This window comes from Zingiber officinale, chromosome 2A (assembly GCF_018446385.1).
Source record: "Zingiber officinale cultivar Zhangliang chromosome 2A, Zo_v1.1, whole genome shotgun sequence".
NCBI lineage: Eukaryota > Viridiplantae > Streptophyta > Magnoliopsida > Zingiberales > Zingiberaceae > Zingiber > Zingiber officinale.
This window is the reverse complement of record NC_055988.1, coordinates 49,306,583-49,314,990: the sequence shown is the minus strand read 5'-3', so window position 1 is coordinate 49,314,990 and position 8,408 is coordinate 49,306,583.

Below are 8,408 nucleotides of genomic sequence, written 5' to 3'. Positions count from 1 at the left end.
AACTACAAGGTCTCTTGGTCGAAACCCAACTTCCCAATCGATCCAGATTGAACTCGATTGATTGTAAGCTGTTGGATCAATCCATGGATCGATTCAGATGGCTACTGTGCTAGGGGTAGTATTCTGGATCGATCGGCTGATCGATCCAGACTGGTCAATCGATCCAGTGATCGATTCCAGAGCTCTCTGTTCGCGGGAGCGATTTCCCCGATTCCTTGATCGATCGGTTGATCGATCCGGCAGCTTCCTGTTCGCGACAGAAAGCGACTGGATCGATCGGCTGATCGATCCAGGAGCTCACTATTCGCGGAACAAGTTCACCAATCGATCATCTGATCGATTGAAGACCCCCAATCGATCAGTGGATCGATCGGGGTTTCTGATTTCGTATCAGAAGTCTGATTTCAGCACTGCTTCGTGCCGAAATCACATACAGCAACTCTATAAGCATAAAATAGAACTACTAAGCATAACATTACTCATGGAGTGCTATCTAATATCATGACAACTAACCATCTATGCATAACTGTCATAATTCAAAACACTTAAACAACTAAAGTGCAGGAAAGTAATGACATAAAGAAAATGCTATGTTCTAAGTGGGCTAGTTCCCAAGCATCGTTATTCCAAGTTCCTTTTTCCACACACATCTTCATCGCATTGTCCCCCAGCCTCCGCTAGTCCATCTTTCCTTTACCTTTATCTGTAGTATAAGGAAAAGAAGTATCTGTAAGCTTTCGCTTAGTAAGAAACCATCTACCTCACAAAGCACGCATACGATGCAATTTATGATTTGAAAACATGCTATTTGAAATATATGTATACTGAACAGGTGAGAGCATGACATGGTATCATACAACATAGAAACCAAAACTAATCATAGAGCTATCACATGTATCAATAATGGAAACTAAGCTGAATCATGAACTGAGCTAAAACTAAAACTAAGCTAGAACTGAATTTAAACTATATACACAACTGATTTGTGAGTTTTGAAAACTATTTACCATAAATAGATTAAAATAATAATTATGCTGCTGATGGGCCCGACATCTGTATGTGCTATGCGCGTATCCCTAACTAGACCCGGATTTGCAAGTACCGTATTTAGTAAGGTTACTAGGTTATCTGAACCTAGGGACGACTATGGGAACCCAACCCAATGGATATCTAATCCAGTACAGTGCCACTGCTAAAATAAAATACTGATTATAGCTGAGTTCTTCTTATATTGTTATTTCTAGGTTATCTGAACCTAGAGGCGACTGTGGGAGCCCACCCATTGGACCGTAGTCCCATATAAGCTGTACTAAAGCTAAACATACTGAATGAATGCTTTTATTGCATTTAGCTAAGCTAGTAAAATGCATAAGTTGCATTTTAATCGTGCTAATAATTTAATCGAACACTTGGTATGCACTAATTCACATCCTTTGTGCCGAAAATCTACATACTACTAAACTGAAGCATGAAATTTATACGGAAGCTACTTATACTGCAGGTGAGGGGTTTATTACATCCTGCGCTAGATTTCCTTACGATCTGATCGCTAGATTTCCGGTGGAGACGATCTTCTCGACGATTTTCTCGCATCCACGCGTTCTTCTCGCGGAGAGAAGCGTCCTCGTGTCGGAGTCGTCGCCGGAAGGTGCTCCTATAGCCCTTGGGATAAAACCCTAGACTTGCTTGTGGTTGGCGCCGAGAGATGAGGGAGGAGAAGGGGTCGGCGTGTAAGGGTTTGAGGGAAAGGTTTTCTCGTTTAAGAAAATAACAATTCCTCACTTAAATTCCCTATTTATATTTAGTGGGTAATTCGGCCCAACTGAAATATAAATATAATTGTTCCCCTTTCCTTTCAGTACGGCCCTACTGGGTTCAACTGGTTACTAAAGTTCACCATAAGTCGTAGGACCCAATAGGTCTCGGGTTCAATTCTCGCTTAAGCTATTTTACGTTTCTATTTATTTTTGCTACTTCCGCTACTCTAAAAATTCCATAAAAATATTCTAAAATTCCAGAAAAATCATAGAATATTTCTAAAATAATTTTGAGGTTTTTTCGGGCGTTACAATCCCCTATACCTTATAAAAAGTTCATCCTCAAATTTAGAATAACTCTGAGTACTTCTGTCTCATACTAGCTTCTGTCTCCCATGTTGCCTCTTCTGTTGTGTGATTTTGCCAAATGACTTTTACTAATGGTACCTCCTTGTTCCGTAATTTCTTAACTGCTCGGTCTATTATCTGAATAGGCCGACTGTCATAGCTGAGGTCTTCGCGGACTAGTACCGACTGGGGCTCAATCACCTGGGTGGCATCTGGGATATGCTTCTTCAGCATAGAGACATGAAATGCATTATGGATGGCTAACACCTCCTGTGGTAGCTCTAGTTCATATGCTACCTTGCCAACTCTTCTAGTGATAAGGTATGGTCCCACATATCTGGGACTCAATTTGCTCTTCTTCCCAAAACACATTACTCCCTTCATGGGAGCTACTCTGAGGAACACTGAATCCTCAACTGAAAACTCTAAGGGTCTACGCCGTGTATCAGCATAGCTTTTCTGGCCGCTCTGAGCTATCTCTATCCTCTGGCGGATCTGCTGAATAGCTGCTGTGGTGTCTGCTACTAGATCTGTCTGGAGTTCTAGTTCCTTCTGCTCACCACTCTCATACCAACAGATTGGAGATCTACACCTCCGCCCATAGAGAGCCTCATAAGGTGCCATACCGATAGTGGCCTGATAGCTGTTGTTGTATGCAAATTCTGCTAAACTCAGATATTTGCACCAACTTCCCTTGAAGTCTAGGGCACATGCTCGGAGCATATCTTCGAGTACCTGATTTACTTGCTCCGTCTGACCATCTGTCTGAGGATGGAAGGCTGTGCTGAATTTTAACTTAGTGCCCAATGTTGACTGTACACACTTCCAGAAGTGTGACGTGAACCTACTGTCTCTGTCTGAGATGATAGTCCGTGGAACTCCATGCAGTCTGACGATCTCCTTGAGATACAACTGAGCTAACTGCTCCATGGAGTATGATATCCTGATAGCTAAGAAGTGGGCTGATTTAGTTAATCTGTCGACTATCACCCAGATGGCATCAAAACCATTCGTGGTTCTGGGTAGTCCCACTATGAAATCCATGGAAATATCCTCCCACTTCCACTCTGGAATCTGAATAGGCTGCAGAACTCCTCCCGGTCTCTGGTGTTCTGCCTTGACCCTCTGGCAGGTCGGACAGGTGCTAACATATCTAGCGATGTCTCTTTTTATCCCAGGCCACCAAAAATGTTTCTTCAAGTCCTGGTACATCTTGGTGGAGTCAGGATGCATCGCATAGGGAGTCCTGTGAGCCTCATCTAAAATCTTTCTTCGTAGTTCCTCTTGATCTGGAACACATAGTCTGTCACCGAAATATACTGTTCCACTATATGAGACCCTGAACTCTCCACTTTCTGATTCTGTTAACCCTTGCTTGATTTTCTGGATTTCAGGATCCTGTTCCTGAGCTGTCTGGATGTCACCAAGCAGGGTAGATGCTAATGTCATAGTAGAGAGCTGCCCCATTATAAGTTCGAGACCGAAATCCGTGATCTCCCTCTGTAGGGGCGGTGACATGGCTGCTAGTGATAGTAAGGTAGCACTGGACTTCCTGCTAAGCGCATCTGCTACCTTATTGGCTTTTCCTGGCTGGTAGAGGATATCTATATTGTAGTCTTTGACCAGCTCAAGCCATCTGCGCTGTCGCATATTCAGATCCTTCTGAGTGAAGAAGTACTTCAAACTATGATGATCTGTATACACTCTACACTGAGCTCTATACAACTAGTGTCTCCAAATTTTGAGAGCGAACACTACTGCTGCAAGCTCAAGGTCATGAGTAGGGTAATTCTTCTCATATTCCTTGAGTTGTCTGGAGGCATAGGCGATCACCTTACCATTTTGCATCAGTACTGCTCCTAGTCCCAATTTAGAGGCGTCACTATAAATATCAAAGCTGTCTGTGTTTTCTGGTAGAGCCAAAATGGGAGCACTGGTCAATCTCCTCTTTAGCTCACTGAAGCTATTCTCGCAGTCCTCTGTCCACTGAAATTTTCTGTTCTTCCTGGTGAGAGCTGTCAGTGGGGAGGCTATCCTGGAGAAATCCTCTATGAACTTTCTGTAATAACCTGCTAGTCCCAAAAAGCTTCTGATCTCACTAGAGTTCTTGGGTCTTTTCCAGTTACTCACAACTTCTATTTTACTAGGGTCTACCATGATACCATCCTTTGAGATGATGTGACCCAGGAAGGACACCTGATCTAACCAAAATTCACATTTCATGAATTTGGCATACAGCTGGTTCTGCTGAAGAGTCTGCAATACTATTTTCAGGTGCTCTGCGTGTTCTTCCTGAGTTCCTGAATAGATGAGAATGTCATCGATAAATACAATAACAAATCTATCTAGGTAGTCCCTGAATACTCTGTTCATGAGGTATATGAAAGTAGCTGGAGCATTTGTCACGCCAAAGGGCATGACTACGAACTCGTAATGTCCGTATCTAGTCCTGAATGCTGTCTTGGGTATATCCCTTTCTTTAACTTTCACCTGATGATAACCTGACCTGAGGTCTATCTTAGAGAACACTGCTGCTCCCTTTAGCCGATCGAACAGGTCATCTATTCTGGGAAGAGGATACCTGTTCTTAATCATGACTTGGTTTAGTGCTCTGTAATCTATACACAGGCGCATGCTCCCGTCCTTCTTCACGAACAATACAGGAGCTCCCCATGGTGAGTGACTAGGGTGTATGAAGCCCTTGTCAAGCAGCTCCTGTAGTTGCTCATGAAGTTCCTTCAGTTCTGCTGGAGCCATGAGGTAGGGTGCCTTAGAGATAGGATTTGTACCGGGAATGAGTTCTATCTCAAATTCAATCTCCCTGTCTGGTGCTTTACTTGGTAACTCCTCAGGGAAGACTGCTGGGTAGTCACATATGACTCGGACCTCTGCTAGCTGTTGGTCCTTGTCCTGACTGGTATTGACTACATGTGCTAGGAATCCCGTACATCCTGAATCCATTAATTTCTGTGCTTTTAGAGCTGAGAGAAACTTCTTGGCCTTTCTCTTTGGTTCCCCGATATACTCGAACTGTACTTCTACTTCCGGTTGGAATACAACTTTCTGTTTATGGCACTCTATAGTGGCACCGTATCTGATAAGGAAGTCCATTCCAAAGATGATATCATACTCAGTCATATCTAGCACTATCAGATCACAAAAAAGTTTTCTGTCTGCTATAATAACTGGCAGTGCTCGGAGCCAGTGCGTGGATGCCATAATTTCTCCTGAAGGTAGCGTCGTCAAAAATTGGCTACTGAGTACCTCTGGAGGTATTGCCAACTCTTCGGTGAATGCCCTGGATATATATGAATGGGTTGCCCCAATATCGAATAAGACAGTTGTACTTTGCTGTAAAATACTGATCTGACCTGTAACAACTGTCGAGGCATTTGCTACGTCCTCTCTGGTGAGTGAGTAGATCCTCGCATTGATCGTAGCTGGAGGGGCCTCTAATCTGCCCTGGCTTATGTGTGGACCATCTAGAACGGCCTGCATCTGATGTAGCTGTGTTGGCTGGCCTCCGTACTGAATCGCCTGTGGTTGTAACGCCCGCCCTCCCTGCTAACCCTAAGGGACGGGGCTACGATACTCTACGTACATATTACAGCGGAAGACTTAAAATAATTTTTTCTTAGTTTAATAAAACTTTTCTTTTGTTTCAAATCCGAACTACACTAATATGGTTTCCATAACATGATAACAAGATAAATAGAAACATAACATCAAGTTACCCATATAGTACTACAATTTACGAAACCAAAGCGTAATTCTTAAAAGTTCTTAAAGCAGGTTCTTATTTGGTTGCCTTGCCACCGCCACACACATCTCCTTACCTCTCCTGCTGCTCCTTTAGCTCATCCAGCTTTTCCTTTATCTGTGGTACAAGGAAAGTAAGCTATGAGCACTCATGGCTCAGTAAGTTCCTTTACTACTCACTAAAACCGGAAATCATCACATGATCAAAGAATATCTCAACATAACATGATCTCAACTAGTCATGGCATAACATATCATACTCTTTAAGCATATCATGCAACATAACAAAATCATAACTAGTCATGGCATATCATCTCTTAAAGCATAGCATGATACATAACATAATCATATCTAATCATGGCATATCATAGCATCATCATAAGGTAGCATGGCATATCAAGCATAACATGAAACATAACATAATTATATCTAATCATGGCATATCATAAATCATAGCATCATCACAACATGATCATAAGGTATATGCAATATGATTTTGAAAACATGTATCCGAAAAACATGTGTATGTCTCATGATCTTTAAAATCATTTCTTCTTACATATATACTTGAACATATTATCAAATTAAAGGGGATCCCGGCTATGTACCACTTACATATTGCGCGCAACCTATGTAGGTCCAAGGTAGCAAGTCTTGAACCCTACAAGGCAAACATACTAGGCCCGAGTCTTACTCCATCGACCTAGGGGCACTTAGGAGCCCATCCCTAACGAGGCCCGAGTCTTATTCCATCGACCCCGGGGCGCTTATGGAGCCCGCCCTTGGTACAAGCCATATAAAGTAAAGTACATGTCATACTTATACATATCACACATCATAAGAGCATGCATCACTTAGGCACACATCATATCATAAAAGTATGCATCACTTAGGCATACATCATATCATAAAAGTATGCATCACTTAGGCATACATCATGTCATAAAAGCATGCATATTTTCACCACATAGCATATCATAAAAGCATGCATATTTTCACCACATAGCATATCATAAAAGCATGCATATTTCTATCCACATAGCATATCATAAAAGCATGCATATTTCTATCCACATAGCATATCATAAAAGCATGCATATTTCTATCCACATAGTATATCATAAAAGCATGCATATTTCTAGCACATGTCATATCATGGAAAGTATGAATCACAAGCATACATGTTTAAGCATAAGGGTGTATCATGTGATTATACTATCATAAGAAACATGGTAACATAGTTAACTTGGATTCTAAGCTTCCTAATCCCTTGGGTTCTTATCATGGCCGAACCCCCTTAGATCTCAATTTAGGTAAAAATAACCTCCAAGCATGTGGAACCTAAATTATCATCACATCAATTTCATAGGAAGCATTATAAGCATGATTAACTTGGTTTCTAAGTTCTCCAAGTCCCTAAACTTCATGTGGCCGAACCTTATCAGGTGTGAAACAAGGTCCCAAATGTCATGAAAGCATGGAAACCTTAAACCATATTTATAGCATTTTTCTTCCAAGTAACATAGTAATCATATTTGAGCTAATTCCTAAGTTCTTCAAGCCCTTAACATATGTCATGGCCAAAATTTCACTAGTATTCATTAGGGCTAAAAACAAGCATACAAGCATGTGAACTTGAACTAACATCATGTATAAATTCATAATAAGGTATCATACAAAGGGTATGGCCGAAACTTACCCTAGCCTCATTTTAGGTCATTAAGCAACATATAGCATGAGAACTTTGGCTTTCTACTTATCATATTTCATGTAGAGTGACATGATCATATTTAATTTTTGTTCTAGGGTTTCTAGGGCATCTATCCCTTCATGGCCGAGACCTACAATTGTCCATTTAGGTCATGGAAAAATTATACAAGCATGTGACACAATCAACACATTATCATATTTCCATAAGAAGCATTTTTAACTCAATTGGTTTCAATTCTAAGGCCTCTAGGTCATTTAAACCCTACTTGGCCGAGACCCATCAGTGGTTAACTTTGCTTCAAATAGCCTAAAAGCATAGGAAGTCATACAAGTTTCATAGCATGTATAAAGACAAGCATAATAAACATACATGTGCATTGTGTCTTAGGCTTCCTAGGTTTCTTTCCTTTTTCTTTTATTTTTCCTCATGGCTGAAACCTACCATTCTCTAAACTAGGTTTTAAGTGTCCTAAAGCATGGAAAACCTAAGTAAGTTTCATGGAAAAAATTACTAAGAACATCATATACAAATTTGGTTCATAAACAAGCTAGGACCCTTGTGACCTTACAAGTCATATATCATGTAACTAAATTCTCTATACCCTAATTAAGCATGAGAGCATTAAACCACTTTCATATCTTAATATCACAGAGGTCTTGAGCATGTTAAAATTTTGTTTAAGCTTTCCTAAGCTATCCATCTTAACATGGCCGAAAATCTTAATGAAGAGTTCATGAATTTCTAGCATGCAATTCTTTAAGAGAACTCTATATTCTATCATATAAACATGGTTACTTAAATTTTAAAGGTCTTCCTAACCCTAAGCTCTTTTC